General features: G+C 29.6%; 1 pseudogene; it reads left to right on the top strand.

Moving 5' to 3' along the window:
- Positions 1–1,422: 1,422 nt before the first annotated feature.
- On the top strand, positions 1,423–21,395 carry LOC115888480 (annotated as a pseudogene).
- The last annotated feature ends 3,209 nt before the right edge of the window (positions 21,396–24,604 follow it).

The raw sequence follows: 24,604 nt of genomic DNA, 5'->3' as shown, positions 1-24,604 counted from the left end.
CTGAGTGGGTGTTCGATAGTGGTCGCGCTATTAGAACTTTGAATTAAAAAATCGATATCTCGAAATCTATTAGAAATAATAGATTGTAGTTTTTTCAAGAACTTTGTTAATATTTCTGCTGTATTTTCTTTGTAGACAGTATGTGAAAATCTTTATCATTAAAAAAATTACACGATTGCTGAAAATTGCTATGTTCTAAAAGTAAATGGATGGATTGTTTACAATTTTTGAATGGAAAAAACAACCTTATCGAATTTTTCTTAAAAAAACTCAAAGTTTAAGTGAGGATGCAGTCAATAATCACCACATAGACTAATAAAACTACTTTTTCAAATTTGTCAAGCTTTCGAGAATTTTATTCCCATCATCAGGACAGTTTGACTGAGTCAATTAGCAAAAAAACATCCTTTGCACAAAAGGCCTTAAAACTAGCATCGTATGACATTGGACTACAAGGACATTTCCTTTATAAAATATTAAAATACATATCCAACGATATTACTTTTCTTTTAAACACAAACAAAAAGATTTTTTTAAAATTTAATTTCTACATTGTTATTTCGAGCTCGATCAAACAGTGATTGTTTAATAAAATACCAATCATTGATTGGTTTGTGATACCAATCATTATGTACATAATGATTGGTATCATTGGAAAACGATGCTAGTTTTTAAGGCCTTTTTGTGCAAAGGATGTTTTTTGCTAATTGACTCAGTCAAACTGTCCTGATGATGGGAATAAAATTCTCGAAAGCTTGACAAGTTTGAAAAAGTAGTTTTATTAGCCTATGTGGTGATTATTGACTGCATCCTAAAATTTTGAGTTTTTCTAACTTAGTCGATCCGCAACTAACTAATACTATTTTGAATTTTTCTTATGTAAACATATTGTAAAATATCCGATCTTGAAAATAAAAAGTTTCAATATCTAAAGTGGTTCTTGAGTTATGGCCTGTTATGTGTTAAAAAGTTGAGTTTTTAAATTATCGCGATTACTGATGTTTTCTCGTTATAAAAAAATGACACCCTAACGATATCCTTATAATTCCCATTTCAGATGCTCAGAAAACATATCTAATGATTTTATCTAGTTATCTCTTGAAAAAGTCTTAAAAAAATAAGCGGTGTGCGATCGTGATTTTACTTTACTTAATAGGGAAAGGCGTATCGGCAACGCCGCAACAGCACACCGTCGCGCGTCGTCGCCTCGGTCCGTCGCATTTCTCTCACTCCGACTTAATAAGATCCCTATACGATTTACTTCCACATGTAAATGCCGACCCAAAAGTAACAGTTGCCAGCACGGTATACTATAAGTTGCGTACAAAATGTTTTTAAAGGCTTTGCTATAGCTTTAAAAAATGACTCTGTGTTAGCGTAATTTTGGCGTCATTATAATTCTATATTTTTGTTATGTTTCAGATTATCTTCAGATAATTGCCAATCTCTCGAACCTCAATGGACAATTTAACTCAGGAAGCTTTCTTATCAGCTCTAACAGCCAGCTGTAGATATGATCGTTACATTAGACCAACATCAGAATCGCCATTAAAAGTTAATTTTCAAATCGACGTTAAACATATGGAAAATGTTGAAAACACGGTAAGAACTTACATTTTTGGCTATTTTAATTGTTAATAATATTATTCGATAAATTAATATCTGTCATATAAAATATAACCGATCCTATTATAGCCAATCATCAAGCAAATAAAGGAATATTTTCTCTAAACTTTGAAAATTTTGTGAAAACATTATGAATTCAAATATTCATTATGCATTATTCATAAAGGAAAATTGATTTTATTTGTTTTCTAACAATTCGTTAACCAATTATTGTATTGTTCTAATTTGGTTAGAACCTGGCATATGGTGATAAATATTTACTTAAAGTATTTTAGTTTTCCCATATTTTTTTTAATGTAAGGTCTTAAATATTCTTTTAATTTCTTGGATTGGAAATATCCACTTCCAATCAAATTTTTTTAATAAATTATCTCATTATTTTTTATTTTATTTTTCAAAAAAAATATTGGATTTCAAGGCACTGTTTGCCACTTAATTGTGGCTTATTTTCCGATCCATTATGATGTATTTTTTCCGATGATTTTTTTATTCCGATGTATTTTTAACTCATTTAAAAGATATCTCTATAATCCTGTGATATATATTCACTTTATTTTTAATATCCTATTTGTAAATAAACAACTGCATTTTCTGAGATTAAATGATTCTAAATATGACAAACACATTTTCTTAATTATTTGTTATTTAATTTTATCTTTAATGCAAAAAATACATTTTTTGAACAAGATATTAAATTTAATTATGATATTAAAAGACTTCCAAACTTTTTTTTTCTGTAGTTACAAATAATTTTAATTGATAAAATTTAAAAGATAATCTTATATAAACTGATTTGTCCAATTTTGCGATCTTTTTAGCTTTTCAAATCGCATATTTTAGTTCAACTATCGTTCCAAGATGACAGGTTGAGTTTCTCCGACATATCCCCTAACAGAGGTGACATACTCGGCCAAGAAACTTTAAGAAACAAGATTTGGGTTCCTCACATAGTCGTAAAAAATGAAAGAAGTTCAGGCTTGATGGGTCTCGACCAGTAAGTGGATATACCGGGTGCGTCTTAAAAGTGACACTTTGGTATGTTAGTATATGACATAAATTAGGATTAATTGATGTATTCAATTGTTTTTGGTCACTTCCTGTTTCACCGGAAATGACTACAACGTTTGATTTTTAAATGGCACCTTCGGTATTTTTTTAACGTATTCGATAGAAAATGACACACTGAATAGAATGACATATCATATGTCAACTTTTGACATTTTCGTATATGGTTTATTTGAAATTGTAACATGCGGTTCATAACGACAATTTGACTCGAAATACTAAGTTTGTGGTACCAAATTATTCGTAAAATAATGTTTTTTCCAAATACGCTAATGACCCACCCTCGTTCCATTGAAAAATTTGAGATATGATTAAAAATACGATTTAGGCATCTTTCAACTGGCCAGGACAAGACACTAAATTTATTTGACGATCTTACTAGATCAAATTTATTTTTCCACCGCTCCTTGATTAAAAATTAGTGTTCTTAACATAGGGATGGACCTCCAGATTGAAATTTAAAATACAATTTTCTTTAAAACGAAAATGTCAAAAGTTGACATATGATATGTCAGTCTATTCAGAGTGTCATTTTCTATCGAATAAAGAAAAAAAATACCGAGGGTGTCATTTAAAAATCAGAAGTTGTAGTCATTTCCGGCGAAACAGGAAGTGACCGAATAGAATTGAATACGTCAATCAATCCTAATATGTCATATACTAACATACCAAATCTCGATTTTTTATCGGAAAAATTAAAAAAGTTAAAGGGTGAGCCACTTTTGAGACGCACCCGGTATATACTTTACTTTATGTTAAATTCTGAGAGTATATGTTAAAAATATAAAAACATATACACTATATTAGAAAAGTTTAGAAATAACTTGCAAAATAAGATTGTATTACACTACGATATTGATCAACAAAAGATCTAAGTTTTTGTTTATAAATTGGAATATTGATTTTTAGTTATAAGTATTACAGTAAAAAAAATATTTTTGCTTACTACGAAACAAAGTGGTGTTTACTGTCTTTGTTAACTTTGTGAGTCCGTTTCAATGAGTTTTCTTATACTTTTCCAATAGACCAGTAAGAGTGTCCAAACCTTTTTATTAACCTTGTAATTGCCTGTTTAATTGGTTTATGTATTAAAATTTATTTTAGGAAAGATATGTTTGTTAAGATAAGTCCAACGGGAAAAGTGATATACTCTTTTCGTATGACCACAACATTCTACTGCTCTATGAATTTAAGAAAGTTCCCTTTTGATAATCAGTTATGTCAAATAATATGGACCAGCTGTAAGTACTACAAAAAGCAGTTAATATATTAAATTAAATTCCCATTTAATCATAGTTACCAGAACAACATTAATATTTTACTATTTTTTTTAATATCAAACTAATCCAGCAATATAATACAAAATAGATTATTTCTTATTATTGTATCAATAATTTAAGACGTTATTTTCAAATTAATTCTTTTTATATTTAGGGGCTTACAATGAGACTGATTTACAACCCAATGGTTAAAAGATGAGCCATTTGGCATTGCTGATAATCTCCATTTAACAGAATTCTCTTTATATGAGGGTTGAAAATATGACAAGCAGTACTAGTGGATCCAGCAAGTGGGGTAAGCGATAATTATGCTATTATATCTTAATAATAATATCTTAAAAATAGATTAGCATTATAACGCATTAAAATATTATACAGGATGGCGCACCTCATTCGCCTCGGTTGATTATACGAAAACGGAAAGATGTAGAAACAAAATATTTATGGGTATATGTGGGGAGGCAATGTGCACAATTTAAATTTATTTTGAAATATACAGGGTGTTTCAGAACTAAGATCCATAGCAAAGTTATATTTTTTCTTATGGAACACCCGGTATTTTATTTCATTTTTGGATTTGTGGGCCCAAAAAAAGGCATTTATTATAAGGGTTAAATATGTTTAAAATCTTTGGTTTTTGAGATATTTAAAGATATTTAAATTTGCATGCTACTATAGAATAGATTATAAAAATCCTGTCCATTATTTTTCAGAATTAATTCTTGGGCTGAGTTTAAAGGTAAAGAAATAAACTTTACTGGAAAATGTTAACACTTCCTTAAATTTATACAGGGGTATCAACAATTGCTGATTTAATTTAAGGATTTATTTTAAATAAAAACTTCGTTATTTCAAATACAACACCCTGTATTTTTTATAATAAATCGAAGCAGATTCAAATGCTCTTTCAAACTATATTGGGGTTTCTTATACCTATCTATAGTCTATAAAATGAATAACTTTGAATTTTGACCGTTATTTTTTACCAACATGGTAAATATAAAATTCCTCTGTCAAAAAAGTTACTTCTTTACTAAGATATTCTTTAAATTGAGTGCCTGAACAAATCAGATAGGTAACTCTTTTTACTTTCGTGAAATAGAAAAGGAAAATAATAAAACAAGTGACAGTTCAACACAAATGTCAAAAGTAAAATGTCATCAGCTTTTGACATTTCTAAATATCAGACCAATGCCGTCTCTAATAGAACAGCCTCGGACCGAGATTTATGACGTCACGCTAGTTAGATACTACGGATTAATAAATATGTTGTAGAATACATGGAAAACATAATAATTCCTCGTATTTTTGGTTTATATTTTAAAAATGATATAGTTTACATGAAATATACATAATATACCATAATACAATAGTATATATAATATATATATATATATATATATATATATATATATATATATATATATATATATATATATATATATATATATATATATATATATATATATATGCAGCAAATGTTTTACAATATACAAATAATGAATAGGTACATAAGATAATGGGTAAAATGTAAAATATATTTTAAATTTTGGGGTTTGAAAATCGATCTAATTTAACAAAAAACATTCAATATCTACTAATAGTGATGTATTATTATTTGCATTCACAAAATGTATATGTATATTTTGCAAGTATCAATGTTTGGTTTGGTTTGGAAAAGTTATATTTGCAAATAATACAATATCATAGAAAAAAGGCTGCAGCGATGGCTATGAAATAAAGATCGCTGTCATTTTATATGTAAAATTATTCTAAAATTTTTTATTTTCTTGGGATTTAGGTTCGGGAAAAACGCTGATTAAGTTTTCATTTGTTTTTTCATTATTTTTTTTTTGGTTAAAAAAGACGTTTCGGCTAACATCATAGCCTTCATCAGTGTTGTGTCATATGAAAAAAATAGTGTCGAATATAATCCAAAAAATTACATATAAAATATTCACACCACATAATGTTTCCTGCAATTAATAAAACAATATAAACTTGTAAAAAGATGACCACGTATTTTTTAAAATTATTATTCTTAACACTAAAACTATCTACAATGACTATGGAGTACGATTTCAGTCATAGTAAGTAGTAGACATTGAATGTTGTTTGTTAAATTAGATCGATTTTCAAACTCCAAAATTTAAAATATATTTTACATTTTACCCATTATCTTATGTACCTATTCATTATTTGTATATTGTAAACCATTTGCTGCATTTGTATGGTTCATAGTTTATTTGCGAAAGTATTTATTACTATAAATAGGTATATATATATATTGTATTTATTAACTGTATATTATGTATATTTCATGTAAATTATATCATTTTTAAAATACAAACCAAAAATACGAGGAATTATTGTTTTCCATGTATTCTACAACATATTTATTAATCCGTAGTATTTAACTAGCGTGACGTCATATATCTCGCTAGCGGCTATTCTATTAAGAGACGGCATTGCGTCAGCATGACCGCAAGTTGCTAACCTAATAAAATTAACACTAGAAAAGCCCGCGGGAACTGTCAAATTCAAATTATTCGTTTCACAGACTATAGCTCAGATTTTGAATAAAGAGCAATTTTTCATGGCAGTTTTTTTATTGACAGTTAGTAGCTATTTTCAAAATCGAAATTAGTTTCTGGACTTATTTAAATTTATACTAGTTTTCTTTTATTTAATTTACCTACCTACAATAGTTTAATAAATAATATTTATTAAATATGTATTTATTATTCTATCAAGAAAAACGAAGAAGTAGTTCTTTGATTTATTCTACGATGGCTTGTAGATATATGGATTTTCTGTAAAAGAGAGCAATTACAGCAAATTCATTTTCTTCACTTCCAACGACAGGTTTCTGCCACTAACAAGTTTTTATAAACCACATTACCAGCTCTGCGAAATAGGGCAAGTAGTTTTTCAAAGGAACGCTTATCAGGAAGATTTCTATTTTTGGATACCTTTGACCATAATCTCTTGAGGCCAAGAAGCAATTTTCCTCACAAAATAAAATCACTAGAAACATATCCATTTGTTCCGCCAGCAGGTACTGCTTTATTTTTCTTGATAAAATAATGAATACTTATTTATTAAACTATTGTAGGTAAATCTAAGTAAACTGTTACAAATTATAAATAATAATGTCCATAAACTAATGTTGACTTTGAAAATAGTTACTAACTGTCACTAGAAAATTGCCATAGCGACAGCAGCCATCTTGATTGTAATTTTATTTAAAAATCGCTTTTTATTTAAAAATCGCTTTTTATTCAAAAACTGAGCTCGATAGGTATTGGAAACCCTAACATAGTTTGAAAGAGCATTTGAATCTGCTTCGGTTCATTTTAAAAAATACAGGGTGTTGCATTTGAAATAACGGAGTTTTTATATAAAATAAATCTTTAAAATAGATCAGCAATTTTTGATACCCCTGTATAAAATTAAGGAAGCAATGCCATTTTTCAGTAAAGTTTACTTCTTTATCTTTAAACTCAGCACAAGAATTATTCCGAAAAGTAATGTACAGGGTGTTAATATTCTATTCTATTGTAGCATGCAAATTTAAATATCTTTAAATATCTCAAAAACCAAAGATTTTAAACATATTTAACCCTTATAATAAATGCCTTTTTTTGGGCCCAAGAATATAAAAATGAAATAAAATACCGGGTGTTCCATAAGAAAAAATATAACTTTGTATGGATCTTAGCTCTGAAACACCCTGCATATTTCAGAATAATTTTACATGGTGCACATTGTCTCCCCACATATACCCATAAAATATTTTGTTTCTACATCATTCCGTTTTTGTATAATCAACGGAGGCGAATGAGGTGCGCCACCCTGTATACTATAACGCCAATTTAAGGACATAATTTTTTATCACTTTCCATTTTTGTTGTTCATGGTTGTTGTTCAGTGTTTTGTTTTTCAGTCGTTCATTTATTTCACTTTAGTTATGATTTATTAGTTTAGTTATACTTTTCTAAAAATATTGCTACTAAAGCAATAACTTAAAATAAATATATATATTTTTAGAAAATGTTAAAAAAAAGATCAATAAAAATCAGACTTTTATATAAGTATGTACTTGTATTAAGTAGCGTTATTTCTAAGAGTCTGCCGCAACTACAATAAGTCTGCCACAAGGATTATATACAGTATTAACATATTCATTGTATCACACATAATCGATACTTAAAACTCATCTTAAACCTTTAATCTGCATTAATCTTAAAGACCCGTTTTGTTGACTTTTCTTAGATTTTAACAACTCTTACTACTTGAATATATGAGAATTTAATCTTTTAATAGATCGCATGTGATTTTACACTAACAAGAGCCTATTTCTACTAAGATTGTACTTACTCTTTTGTGATAAACAGTAAAAAATAGGTATTAAACACTTCATTTTATTATTCTTCATTTATTTCTATAAATTGCTATATACTAATTAAATAAGAGCCGTTTTATCTGGCTAAAATAAATTTGAAATCTAAAAAAAATCAAAATTTACCTTTCAACTTATTATGAAAATATGTAATGTATTTTTGTTAACAACTGTAGAAAATTATGAAGAATAAATTCCTTCAATGAAATAATACTTGCTTAGCATTATGTTACTTTTTTATTATCCATAATATATTTTTACAGATGATGGTTATAGCGCTCTATCGTTTAAATTTAAACTCAAGAGAGAAGTGGGTTACTATATTCTGGACTATTTTTTACCATCCATATTACTAGTGATAACTTCATGGACATCTTTTTGGCTACAGGCAGATGCTAGTCCTGCTCGAACCACTCTGGGTATGTATTGTTAGATCTGAAGTATTCTTGTATTTATTTATACCATATGATAAAAAAAACGGCATCAAAGACTGCTGCGGAATGACAATGGATGATAATTTTAGCGAGGTCAATCTCTAGAAGTCTATCCATCTCTAGATATTATACCATTTTTTACCTATATCTTCAAGTTTTCGTAGAAAATGCATTTTCTTATAATTTAGACATCATTTATTAATATACCCATGGAATATTGACATTTTAGATTATTTTTAAAGGTGTAACATATTTTGAAAGAGTACAGATAGTAATATTGTCGATATAGGTCGCTTATTTCATTAAAAAAAATTAAAAAACTGCTTAAAAATATTTTTGTTATAGAGGATCAATTAATATGATTAACTACATTAATTGACCGTTTACGTTGATTAATTTTTGATTGAGTTTTGTATGTATATTAGACAGTATGGTAAAAAGTAACACCTTATAAATTTTATTTCATTTTTTCACTAACGCTTATTTATAATCAACAGAGACGTTCATTTTTATAACTTATTATTATATTGATTTCTGACTCAAATCTACATTTATTTAGGATAATTTATTAATTAAGTATGTAATTAACTAATTTTGGGGCGAAAATAATGATGGAATTAATTGGTATACTCTTTTACAAAGATTTAAATAATTTTATTTTTGTAAACAAATAGGCTTGCAATATTATTATTTTTACCATCTGTACATTTCGTACATATGTTGCTTTAAAAAAAAATTGCAATGTCAATATTCCATGGGTATAGTGATAAATGAGGTATAAATTATAAGAAAATGCATTTTCTACGAAAACTTGAACAGATAGGTAAAAAATGGTATAACACAATTTGATAGACAATTAAATTATGCATCTCATTAATGTAAAATATACATGGTGTTCCATTTAAATTAAAGAGGTTATTGCTGTTTAAAATTAGTAATTATTTAATATAAATTTTCGGACACTCTGTATAAGGTAGTATAATTTTTATTATTACCACACAATATCCGATCAAGAAATAATCTACAGTATTACAAACTTTGATACCCTTGGAGAAATGAAGCTTTAATTCTTTTACTGCAATTTCACAAAATGAAAATATTTCAGAAACGGTTCTATACGGTGTGATAAACCTTAATCAAATTTAACTCTATTTCAATCGTAGAATCTGAAAATAGAATAATATACAGGGTGTTCTATTTAAAAAAAAAATGCAACTATAATATTTTTTACTTATTTGGGAGACTCCGTATCTTGTAAAATTATTTTTAAATTTTTGGCTCTAATAGTCCTTTAAGAAACCCAAAACTTACAATTTGTAAAAATCTAATAGTTTAGATACACTACTCCGTGTCGTAAGTGGTGAACAACCCTGTATAAAGGTTTTGCTATTGGAGAAAGTGTTCACAAGATAATCATTATAATTCTTTTAAACCATTTTAATAAATTATTACGCTCATTGGAATGTTAATTGTATGATGTTAAAATACAAAATACATGAAAAAAACTGGTTTTTTAATACTAATAATTACTACTTTTCTTAATGCTGTTTATTTCAATTTCTTTACTCCGACAGGTACTGCGACTATGCTATCGTTTATTACTCTAAACGCCAATGTTATGAAGAATTTACCAAAAGTCAGTTATGTGACTGCAAGTGAAATATGGTTCTTCGGGGGAGCTACATTCATATTTTGTTCCTTAGCTGAATTTGCGTTTGTAAATGTTGTGTTTCGAAGAAAGTAAGTTATTTATAAATGTAACTAAGTTATTAACAATATAAGTATTTACCGTATGATCGAAAAAAAAACAGCGTCAGAGATGGCTGGGAAATGAGAATTGATGATAATGTTAGCGGGGTCAATCTGTAGACGTCATTTACTGAAAATTGATATAAAACTGGTCAACAATTAACACTAGTTATAGAAATATTTAAAAAGGATATATTAGAACGTTTCCAGACACACAAATCTGCTCCAAAAAAAAATATATTTCTTTTCCCGAATTTTAAACTACACCATTTGAAAATCATTTAGTATAATGTATTGTGTAGTAGACGTGGGCAAAGATTGAACGAGTATTAAAAATGAATCGTGAGATTCGATTCACTGCTTAGAATACGGTTCGTTCAATTGAATAAAATGATGAAAAGAAAGTTATTTACAAGAAAAAAACTATTTATACTGTGATTAGTCCGGGACTATCTGTCAGGTATTTAATTTTCACGTTAATATTTTTGTTAAAAAATAATATTACTGACTATAAACCATTAATTATTGTCGGTCTTCAAAACGACGAAATCGTGTTTTTATGCAACTCCAAATAAATATTGTTGGCCTCTGCCCAATATGATAAAAAAAAAAAAAAAAACGACGTAAGCGATGGTTATAAAAATGAAGATCGCTGTCATTTTATATGTAAAGTATACGTATAGTTATATGTAAGCCAACTGAATGCCATTTTTTTCTATCATGCGGCATCATATACTATTTATACATTATTAAATGAATTAAAAAATATGGTTCTAAAAATATTAAATTGGTATTAAGAAGTCTTAATAATAATAAGATAATTTAATATTATTGGTAAAATAAAAATCAATCCTATTACGCCAGTGTCATAAAGTGTTGAAAAACAAATGAAAGGAACTGTATATTTCTTTTTCTGGTCCCTTAAGTAATTGTCCGACCAAATTATTGCCGGTAGTGAAAGTTACGATTTTTGTTTTAATGAAACGTAAATTGTGCATGTGGTTCGTTCAAATTAACGAATCGTAGGAGTCGAGGCAATATAAGAAATTGAATCGTGTGATTCGATTCACTAAACAGAATTGTACTGCCCATCACTATTGTGTAGGTACAATGTCAGTTAATTAAAAACGGTCAAAAATGAAATCATTAAATTAATTATTCAGTAAATTAGTTTCCAATAGTTACAAAAATATATATTAAATCTTTTTACCTTTATCTAATAATATCTTATATTAAAGGCCTACTTATTATTACCATTAAGTTTTCAGTTAACATATAATTTATACAGGGTGTCCCAGAAATGAGTGCAGATATTTTAACTGGTAGTATAGTTCAACCCCAGAAACACGCCTATGAGGTTTTTTTTGCGAAAAAAAAATGTTGAAAATGTACTATATTTTTCAATGTGACATTTCACAAAAAATGTTGCCTACTTAATAAGTACCACTGGTGAAAAATTTGGAAATTCGTATTAGCGATTTATATTTTCAAAAAAATTTGAGTACAATGCAACGTTGCCATCCCCAAAAAACAAAGTTCTTGTACCACATTCTGCATCGTTTAAAATCTATAAATTATTAATTTCCTGTTGCTACAGAAAAAATAATGAAAATTAATTTTATTCATATTAGATGAGTTGCTCTACGTAATTTTGAAAGAGAAACAATGCAATAACTTTAAATGGTTTTATTATGGAGTAAACTTCTTGCAAATAGAATCTTAACAATTAGCTTTTTTCGCACATATTAGGGAAATATTGTATCAATCGTTTGCATTATGGAACAATTATAATATTAGGGATAAAATTGAAAATTATTCGTTTAGTGGGTGATAACTATCTTCAAGCAGGAGAAGCTGCCAGAGAATTTAACAACAACAGACATCCTGAAAGTGTTTTTTATCCAGTACAAGCAGGGTGTCCCAGAAATAAGTAGAGTTTATTTTGAAACTGGTAGTATAGTTCAAAATACTTACTAACAACAGAAGGCCGGAAACATCGAAAAAAAATGCGGAATGAATATTAGAATATTTTCTTAACAATTTTCCGGGAAACTTGAAAGGCGCCAGTGCCTTGCAGTGTTACCAACCTCCTATGTTATCCATATGTCTACATAGTTCTACATTTATAAATTCATAGACCAAAGATTTTACCAAAATTAAGAAAACGTTAAATTTTATCAGTGCTCATTATTAATAATTATTATGGGCCCAAAAAAATTTACACATTAATTATTTTTAAAAGAAACTTTACCCTTAGTGATGAGGAAAACATTAACAACAACCGGAGAAAATTAACTAAAACACAACGTTTTATGACGTTTACGAAAATGATTCATCATATTATTCACAACCAGGTCACAAAAAAGAAATTCCTAAAATGTTTATCGTAATTCTAGGAATTCAATATTTGTTTTCTTTCATGTTTCTCTGTTTTATTTGAACCACTGATTTACAAAACACCTTGATTTACAAAACACCTTGAAAAAGCGTAACATTACTTTGAATACCGTCTCTTATCGCCACTTTACGAATCTACTTTCAATTTAAGACATGTTTCACTCCAACAATTTTAAATACGTGTTTTATTTTTCGCTATTTTTTCGATGTATTTTGACAGCCCGACCGTCGCGTGTCGACCAAGAGTGCCACGTGTGAACTACTGGTCCTTTAGGCCGCGCCGTCGCGGGCAGGCTTGCGTCAGACGACGATGTTAAGCAACGTTGCCGTAGTTACAACAATTTCAAATTCAAGAGATTCGAAGCAATCAAATTTGTAATTAAATTTTAAAAAATAAAAACAGGAGAAACATGAAAGGAAACGCAAACAAAGCGAAAAGTTGAATTGATTATTCGTCGGGCTGTTTTCGATATAATACAATTCTGACAGTACGATAAACAATTTAGAAATTTCTGGTGTGGCATACTTGATGATAGAATCAATGGTCCATATTGTGTTTTGTTTGTTTAGTCCAATGTTTTTGAATTGTTTTATTTTAAAATTTAATATGCAATACATAATTTACCATGCCAAACCCGTTTGAATTTGAAATTGTTGAATTGACGGACTCACCCTGCATGACGCAAGCAGCTGACACGAATGGTTAAATGACAAAGAAGAAACTAAGTGGTTACCAACTTACCAACCAGCTGATTGCGTGGCTACCGAGATCCCCCTGATCCAACACCCCTTGATTTCTTTCTTTGGGGTTTCTTAAAAGCAAACATGTTTACAAGTCTAGACCTCAATCTGTAGATGAATCACATGTATTAGAATTACAGAGGCTTCTGCAAATATTACACCACAGCAGCTTAGGAATGTAACTGTTAATCTCCTTTAAGAAAAAGATGCGACAAAATGTATTGACGGAATTGATGAAATACATCGAAAAAATAGCGAAAAAGCAAAATACTGTATTTAAAATTGTTGAGAAAAACATGTATTTTTAGGATTGAAAGTAGTGTTTAACTTAGCGGTTCGTTATTGTGTTTTGTAACATTTTTATTCATTCAGTAAGATAACTCGAAGTAATGTGGATGTGTGCTTTTCAAGGTGTTACTTGATAAATCAGTGGTTCAAATTGGCAAAAATAGGGAAGCCTATACGAAAATAATCCTCCTGTTAAGTTAAAAATGGGGACTATTTTTTAAACGAAAATTTAGTATAGCACTGTTACCAAGGGAAGCAGCACAATGAAGTGTATTTTAGTTTGTCTAAAAAAAATCGAGAATATGTCACAGTTGCATCGATCTTTCACCAGTATCTTTTTAATAAGTTGGCCTTAGTTTTAATGTTAACTTTTAAACATTTAACTTTTAATTTATTTTATGTAATAATATCACAATCTTAAAATGTAATGCATCTCGGACTATAAACACAGATTTTTATGGTGTTGTGGATTTTAGTGACTTACACTGTAAATTATATCTTTCTTGTCCATATGGCAACACAGTGCGTCGAGGTAACTGAAATCCGGGCTTGATCCGGGTAATTGGATGTAGTTAGCAATACCTTCGGCATGGTTCTCAAAATGTTTGCGATTATTTTTTTAAATTTTCAAAGTTAAATAACTCAGTTATTTTCAATTTATTTTAAAAATGGTAAAGAGAAAATATGTTTATTTTGACCAGATCTACCACCTCTTAAAATATCTGCACTCATTTCTGGGACACCCTGTATATAATTTTCAAATTATAATCTTGTACTTAGCTTACTACAGTCTCAGACTTGTTTGTTTAATCGATTTTGTTAAATTGCATCTAATTTTACGTTTACACATTCAGATACTCTTTTTTCGATGTTATAATTCATCTAATTTGCAAGTTTACTTTTCTGTCAAATTTCGAGTATATCCGTTAAATATTGGAATAGTAGAGTAATAGAATAAAGTTAAATTTACCTTTTTTTTTTATTTAGCATTAAATATAATGACCAAACTATTTACTTTATAATCCTTTATATTATGTAGATTGTAGAATGAGTGGGGGGGGAGGGTAATAATCGCGACCTAGATCTATTGTGTCCCCTTTTCTTGAGTTATAACTCATCATACATGGGGATTTTTCTGTTGTAGGGGGACAGGGTATTTCCCATCCTCCTCTGACAATAGATGTTCTTCCTTTGAGGAGTGGACTATCTCCTTCGACGTTATACACCCTTCGGATCAGTCTCCATTTTGTCCACCTTTTTAACTTGGTCTTTCCTTAGAACCGATACTGGTATTGTCCCGAATCTACAGGGTGTTTCAAAAAATATGTGCCATCTCTCGTGGGGAGATTCCTCACGTAAAAATAAGATTTATTTTTCATATCCATATAGGTCCAATTCTGCTTTGTTTCGTAGCTACAGGGTGTTAAAGTCTTAATATTTTTTCGATTTATTATAATTTTCTTCCAAGTACTTTTAGGGTTTTGAATGAAATTTTGAGGGTAAAAGTTACTATAAATGCGACATGTTTTAAAGCAAAAAAAAATATCGACATATTCACCAGTGACGTGCATATGGGTTAAAAATGGAATATTTTTTTAAAAAAAGCATGTACGCGACATTTTCGTTAGCGAAATAGGAAATAGTGTAAGAAGTTTAATGCCGATTAAAAGTCGTCTCTTGATATTTTGTCGATTTCGGCTTCCTTGATGAGATAACCGCAATTTTATTAATTTGAAAAATTAAGTTAAAAAAAATATCAATAACTTGCGAAAGTTTTAAATAAGTACTCATTGATTCTTTATCAAAAAATATCAAAAAAGCGCCTATAAACATGGATATGGAAATGCACAATTTTAGAATTACAGGATGTTAAAACTTTTTAAAATTAGTTTCTTTGTAATTATCTTAAATACCATTATTTTTTATATGAAATTTCTGTAGATCAGATTAATAGTAATAACAACTAATAGTAATAATATTTAATAATAAATTTGGTAAAATATATAATTTATTAATTTTATTTTAATTTTATTACATAATTCTGATTTCTGATCAAGGAGACCGAATTTGACAAATCAAGAGATTTTTTTATCACCATCTTCTGGTGATAAAAGTTAATAGATCAAAGAAAAATGCGAGCCGCAAATAATTGAAAACCTTGCAGTACAGTGTGGCGCCTCTCATACGAGCGACGCGGAGATTCCAAAGAGGACGACAGTTTGTATTGAAAGCCACCCCCTAGATTTTTCCAAATAGTAAGATCTACTGACGCAAAATCATAAAAATTAAAATATGTAAGAAAATCTTTGTCTGAGGGGTAGGCAACCTTAATAATATTTTGAAGACTTCCCCATTGAACACCGGAATATTATACTGGGTGTTTCATTTAAAATAGCTTGCTTTTAAAAGTGACGAATGTGTCATACTAATTTTGTTTAACCCTGTATAAATTTTCGGGTCAAATTTTAATTTGGTTTAACATACAGTGGTTATTGTAATTAAATATCAGGCTGTACAGGGTAAATTAAAATTTAGGTAGCTGTTATTGGATTTTAAAATTTACTCTTCGTTTTCATAAAATGTGAAATATGTCAAAATCCTTACATTTTAGACGTTTCTTTAATAAAACCCACTTTTATTTTTTTCCTAGAATCCGAAAATCAATTAATATATAGGATATTCCATTACAAAAAACAAAACTTGGATGTGTAACTTTTTTGGGACACCCTGTATAACTCATAATATTTATAATAATTTTATAAAGTCCTTTTAATTAACCTACATATGCTCCCAAAATTTTACTTCGATATAAACTACCGTTCTCCTTGGAGCCTCCGCGTCGTATGAGAAGCGCCACCCTGTATGGACGTATCTGTAAAAAACAGAAAGTGGAAAAAGTCGTGGAAGTAGAAAGTGAAAAAAGCTGGAAATGTCAACGAAAGAAGAAGATTCGTTTAAATGTGTCATCAGCAGGGTTCGGAAAACTACATGTTACTTTTAAAAACTACATAAACTACATTACATGTAGTTAATGTAGTTTATGTAACCTATGTATGTAACTTTCAAATATCAAAGGTTTGAGGTGAGGTTATAATAAGTTGAAGCTTTAGAAAACACAATGTATTTAAGAAAACAGAAGAAATATGGCTTTAAATATAATATTTACATATCATATTATTTAGATCCCTCATACAAAGCAAAATTATTCATAATATCAATACATAGTTTATTAACGTAGTTTTCATGTAGTTAATGAGCCGGAAAAGACGTAGTTTTTGAAGAAAAACTACACGTACTTAATCAGGTAAATTACGTCTTAGTTAACTACTTCCGATCCCTGGTCATCAGTCATACCACCCGGTGCGAGCGGATAGCAAATGTGCGAATGGCTGCAATGCGAATAAATGCTAACATTTCACAGGTCTGTCCTCGGCTTAATAGATTTATTGACACACGTGCGGCCAATCATTTTATACAATATGTTTGCAAATTCCTGAACTACTTTGCAATTAAAATTCATATTCTTTAATCACACTTACCTTTAAATTGAACTGCAAATATTATTAAGTATTCTGAAAAGACCTCTTTTTAGAACTATTAGCACCACATTATCTACATAAAAGCCTAATTATTTTCTTATTTGTCATGTCAATCGTTTGTGTGGCATGCCGGGATATATTTGTTCTGTTTGGAAATTGTTTTGTCTAAAAAATTATCACTTTAGGGAGATGACGTTTTGACAATGCCGCTATTACATTCGCTAACTATTTCTACAATCAATGTGTGTATTTTTAAATTATCGCCTTTTTAAAAATAATTACTTACTAGATATGACAGCTAATTGTATTTTGCTATAGGAATAAAATTATTTTGGTAGACTAGTAAGTAATACAGATCATTAAAAAAATATGCAATAAAACAATACTACTTCTAGTCAAGTTATTCATAATAATTTATAAAATACAAGCAAATTTAAAATGATTAATAGCTGAAACCATTGAGAAATATATAGGAGAAACATACAGGGTGGTCCGAACTGTATTCCGGAAATTTCGGCAGCATATTCTAGAGATAAAAGTAAGTAAAAAAGTTCGTATAAATGTATGTCCTAAAATGCTTTGTTTCTGAGAAAGAGGGCGTAAAAGTTTCATTTTTATTTCGATTTTTTCCAAATAATTTATGAAGTAACGTCCATATTTGCATGAAAATTGGTGTCTGAGAGTTTTTTGACATGAGAAATTTGATTTTGAAGTCAATATGACCTACATATTTTTTAACAGGTTTGAAAAGTAATAACTTATCGTCCGTACCTGTATAAAACTACTTAGTGAATAAATATATATTTCCGTAACTTTTTACGTAAAAAGCTAAGTTAACGAGCAACGTAAACGAGCAATCGCTCTCAAAATATTTAGAATGGAAATGGTAAATACACGTCATTATTGACAAAAAATAACAACATTGATTAATTTAAAAAAATAAAAATTTCTCAAATTAATTATTTTAATCATAAATTTGTCTGTGAAAAAATTATGATAAAACAGTTTCTGTTGAACTTTTGGCACAAAAACATTTAAAATTTTTGATATCGGTCTAATAACTATTTAGTCAACATGTTTAATTTTGTGTCAATGATGACAGGTATTCATAATTTCTATTTCAAATATCTCGAGAACCTTCGCGAGAACCATTACTAGTAGCGATTTTTACTAGGAAACCTTTTTTACGTAAAAAAGTCGTAAATGTATAATTTTTTACTCAGTAGTTTTATACAAGTACTGACGAAAAGTTATTACTCTTCAAATCAGTTAAAAAATATGTAGCTGGCGCCCTCTACAAGTAAGAGTCATATTGACTTCAAAATCAAATTTCTCATGTCAAAAAAATCTCATTCACCAATTTTCATCCAAATATTGACGTTACTTCATAAATTATTTGGAAGAAATGAATGACATTTCTATACCCTGTATCTCCGTAATGAAGCATTTTAGTACATACATTTATACGAACTTTACTTATTTTTATCTGCAGAATATAATGCCGAAGTTTTCGGAATACAGTTCGGACCACCCTGTATATTAAAGAGATTATTTTTGAAGATGTATAGAACTGTACTAATACCATAGATAAAAGAAAATAATCTACTATTAAGATAGATATGAAACTTATAATAGTAAAATTTTGGGTCAAAGCGCCCCTCCGTGTTTTTAGTGAAGACTACGTTTAACCCAGCGCCTTCGCCTTTTCTGCTGTAAATGTTTTTTATGTTTATATTTGAATTCAAAGGATTTATTTTTAAAGTTACACTGATATATTAGTATATCAGAGTAACTTTAATAAAACATAAGAATATATATATTTTACAATTTATTTTTTTATTTATTTTACAGAGTTTTATGTAAATGATCGTAAGTCGACTGGCTGTCTAATGAATAGACCGAGATTTATAGATTTTAAAGCAAACAAACAGAAATCAAACAACGAATACATACCATATATTTTTCTTTTATCTAAGATACATACCTTATCATCTTTTGTTAGTTTCTTTGCAAGATGCAACACAAGAAAACACCATTTTTACAGTTAATAAATAATAAAACTATTTCTGACTATGATATTTAAAATTTAGATAGATAGAAAATTAAAAAACAAACGAGTATTTGCAAACGCAGGCCCAAATTCAATAAAAATCATAATTTTTCCTGCGAAAATCAGGCTTTTTTCACTGAAAAAGTATTTTTTGATTTATCAGCAGTCATTGTCAAGTTGACAATATACAGGGTGTTTTCGAATTAGTCTAAAAAAATTAAGGTGTGATTCCTCATGTGTTCTTAAAACAATTTTTAAAACAAATGGTGCACCACTGCTTTTTTTAAAGAAAATACATTTTTTTCTTGACTGGCCATCTTTTTTCAACCAAATTGATCTTTTGAGTTTTTCTTGTTCATCAAACGGTTGTCGAGAAAAAAATAAATATACTTATTAAGAGCCCGCCTTAATTCGTTTTCTAACGATTTTTTATTTTTTAGATTAATTAGGAAACACCCTGTATATGCATATCACAGGCAACTAAATAAACTAGTAACCTCTAAAAATTATTTTTCCTACCACTAGCGACATACCGTGTTTTTAGTGTGTACTAAATTATTTTATCAAAATTTCACCATAAAAGTTTCCAGGCAATGACTAATACTGTATTTTTTCTGTGTGAAAAAAAGACTCGATAAAGTTTAATCAATATAAGTTAAAAAAACACTATTAAATTATACAGGCAATATCATAACACTCAGTATCATAACTCTGATTATATGTTTAAACTTCTTTTCAACTTCATTTTATTCTTTTACAGAAAGAAAGTTGAGTTGGCAAAACAAAGCAGTAAATATATCATTAAAGGTGCCTTATCTCCAAGATTAGCCAGAAAAGAAGTTAGAAAATTGGGATCTTTTTCGAGTGTGGATGCCAAACTTTCGGGAAATTACTATGTGAGTAGTGAAAAAAATCCTAATAGTTAATATATTATGTTTAAGTATGAGTATAAATTCTTAATTCAGATAAGTACTAAAACTAAATTTCTAAGCTACAATTCATGAGTTGCAGTATAGATATTCAACTGTGAAAAAATCATAGATACTTAAAATTGTTGCATGAGTAAACATCCATACATATATATTAAAGCTCAAAGGGTTTTTTTGTTACGTCCATCCCGCCGAAACCGCTTCACCAATCTTGATGATTTTTTTTAAATGATGGTTGCATTTCTTTATTCAAAACGAATAAATATTAAAACAAACCTGAAAAACACCTACACACTATACCTTGAGAAATGATTTGTCCTTGTATATATTATGTTTATAATTTCTATCCTAATTAATATAAGTATCATCTACATTAAAAAGTTAGATCTAAAGTTTAACTAATCTATTTAAATTGTAAGTCTCAAACCAGTTTATTTAAATATCGCTTAGGACCTCTAAGCAAATGATAGTATACATAAAATAGATGTTTTTACAGGACTCCTCTCATTCTTTGAATGTTCCTACGATAAACGTACCAGTTCAAGCTCCAAATGGAGATGCCACCATTGAATCTGGACCTTCCACACCAAGGCCATCACAACAATGGGCTGAGATGTGTCCCCGCGATGTTGCCAATTGGTTAGATCGGAAAGCCAGGATAGTCTTTCCGGTGGCCTTTGTGATATATAATATCCTGTACTGGAATTTCGTTTATGCTTTATAAACGATTATTGTATCGAATATTTTTTTATATTATTATTTTACCTTTTTTATTCTCATTTTATTAATTATAAGAATTTTATAATGTTAACTGCAAAAATAAAGCTGAAGAGATGAACTATTACTTTTAACTAGTAGTTAGTTTTTATGAAGATATGAAGAATAAATCATAATAGTCTTTTTTACACATGATTTACCAGCCTTGGAAATACTTGTACAGCTTGCTATACTAGAAGACTATAGTCTGTCCAACGACAAGATCCTTGACAGTGATAAATGTGTCTGTCATTTTAATTTTAAAGTAGTTTATATTTTATTTTACAAAGAAATAAGTTGGTAGAACTGGAACATGACTGGAACGCATAGCAGAAAATATATTTAAAATTTGCCCGCAAGTGATTACTTCAAAATATTGTGAAAAAACTGTATAAAACTGAAAACATGTAATCGAGTTATTTTATTCAACAAAAAACGGTATGTGATAAGACAAAACAAAGAAGAACAAGACACCACATACCAAAAAAATATAAAAAGAACTATTTCTTACTTTCAAGCTTCATGAAACTTCCCGCATTTATGATTATATTTATCAATATAACTTATGTACATACAGGGTGGCCCATCGAAAACGTTCCGCAAGGCATAACGGCCAGGGTAATTTTTTTCAGAAAATTTAAAAACATGTCAATTTTGTTTGTGAGGGGACAACTTTTGCCCCAAAAAATGATTGCAAAATCTTCAACCCTCTAAACTGGGGGTGTCATCCCCCCAATTTTTCAAATGCGAGAAGGGGGGTCAAGTGGTACCGCAATGAAAAGGGCTGTTCTATTCTCTATACTTTCCCGCTTCGTTTTTGAAAATCGAGTCATTGAGAAAATATAAAGGATTGAAATTTGAAAAAGTTTATTTGAAACATTTATCAGAGTAAAATGATGGGGATAAATTCATTGAGAAAATATGCTGGATTGAAATTCTAAATGTTTACGCAAAACTATTACTTGCCACAAGGTTGAACGATCAGGTTAGGTAGAGTGTACTTTCTTTTTTGAACGGTGTAGTTAATCGGCACAACTGTCGGTACTGGGCTGAGGACAACCCAGGGTTTGTCATGAGATGCATACACATAACCCTCAGAAATTGAAAGTGTGGGCTGGTATTTTTTAGAAATTCTATTGTGAGTCCTTTTTTTCTTCCTGGAAATCTAACAGGTGATATGTACTTGGATTACTGGAAAATACCATCGATCCAGCCCTAACTGACATCATAGAGAACAATCCTGGATACGTTGAAGCAGAACTAATATTTCAATAAGACTGTGCACCTCCACATTACTCTCTCTCAAAATGTGCGTACTTATTTAAACATTAACTTTCCCGTTCGGTGGATAAGACGAAGGGTGCAATTGAAGTAGCCTCCCCGGTCACCCGACTTGACTCCTTTAGACTTTTTTTTTTCTATGGAGACACATAAAAAGTAAAGTGTAGAGCACTCCACCCGCCTCATTAGAAGACCTGCGAAGACGAATTATTGATGTTTGTCGCGAAGTGACCGCGCAAGTCTTTCAGAATGTTCTAGAACGGATTGAAAATAATTTGTTTTACTGTATGGAGTTTGACGGGCAACATTTTCAGCATTTGCTTCATTAATAAGATAAGTTTTTTAATTAATTCAATTTTGCGTTTTTTGCAAAAAGTACTTTTCAAATTTCAATCTTTCATATTTTCAAAATGGCACGACCGATTTTTAAAAACGAAGTGGGGAAATATAGAGAATAGAAAGCCCTTTTCATTGAGAAGCCACTTGACCCCCCTTCCCATTTGAAAAAAATTGGGGGATGACACCCCCGCTTAGAAGGTTGAAGATTTTGCAATCATTTTTGGGGCAAAAGTTGTGCCCCTCACAAACAAAATTGACGTGTTTTTGGATTTTTTGAAAAAAAAATACCCTGGCTGTTATGCCTTGCGGAACGTTTTCGATGGACCACCCTGTATACAAATTTGTAATATTCGACAGGAATAAATAAAACAACATAAATAAAACAAACTATTTTATTAATAATAACACTTACCAAATTTTATACCTTAAAAGTTGATTAATTAACGTTAATCTTAATTTTTTTAAACCAGTACTTTTTGACATTATTTTTCTGCAGTACTAAAATCCATTATTTACCTATCGTGTGATGTCGATATTTTACATCTACGTTAGTTTTTAGTATGTGTTTAGTATGATCCTTCTATCATATACGAGACGAGATGCACTTATCTACGACGAGATGGTCTACAAACTATCGATGGTAACTTCATTGGTGTATAAGACTTTCTGCCTGGGCAGGAAGTATTAACCATAAACGGTGCTCTTGGTCTACAGTTAATTTTCACTCGATTTTTCCTCGACTTGACTTCAAAAGACACAAAACACACGTAATAATACGAATCATCTTCCAAAACTCAGGGTATTTGACAAAAGTTGACACAAAATTATAACCCATAATTTGGCAAACTTTGACAAGCGTCAAAAATGACAAAAATCTTGGCGAGTTCATACGCAATCAAAGGCGAGTTCATACGCATCGGCGTCCGTTTGTCGTTCATCGTTTCGTCAAACCAATAAAATTGAAATACGATTTGTCATTTTTTAAATAAACCAATAAAACTGGTTAAAAACAACAAAACACGATGCATGACGGATTTATATTTAAACCCATCCATAGTTAACTTAAAAATTATTAGAAACTTTTTTTAGTAAAATAAATAGATTGGTATGGGACGTCATCTGCTTTTCTTCTGTCATCGTCTGTCGAAATCTTACCTGAGAAAAAAAAACGAGTTATAGAAGCACTAGAATCTTTGCTAGAATCCATACCTAGAATCGTCGATAGGTTGGGAAGGTAATGTGAACAGTATTACACGTCAACCGTCTACTGTTACTTTGGATTTGTAGATGTAAAGTACTCATTTCACAGCAAAATAAAACGCTAATTCTTCACAATGCACCAAAACACTTTTACTTTTGCCCTAGAAGCGCGCCCAAACCAAACCATATTACCACTACTATTGCCACTATTATTACCACTACACATTAGCATCATCAGTAGATGTTTAAAATTCAGTGTTAGTTTTAATCATCTGCTGATGATGCTAACTTAGTTAACGAAACCGCGCGTCCAGTGGAAAAGTAAAAGTGTTTTGGTGTATTGTGGTGAACTAGTGGTTAATTTTACTGTTTCACCAAAGGTTCCAACTCCCAACTATAATACTCATTTAACCCTCGGGCAGGCGCGGTACTCTGTACCGCAGTTTTTTTTACATTAATTAATTTTATTTTTTTTTGTAAAATTTAACATGCTTAGCAATAACAAACAACAATTAAAATACTTATTTA

Source organism: Sitophilus oryzae, unplaced genomic scaffold, assembly GCF_002938485.1.
Source record: "Sitophilus oryzae breed Bouriz unplaced genomic scaffold, Soryzae_2.0 scaffold_769_pilon_pilon, whole genome shotgun sequence".
Lineage (NCBI taxonomy): Eukaryota > Metazoa > Arthropoda > Insecta > Coleoptera > Curculionidae > Sitophilus > Sitophilus oryzae.
Note: the sequence above shows the minus strand (reverse complement) of the source record. Positions and strands in the feature narration are given on the sequence as shown.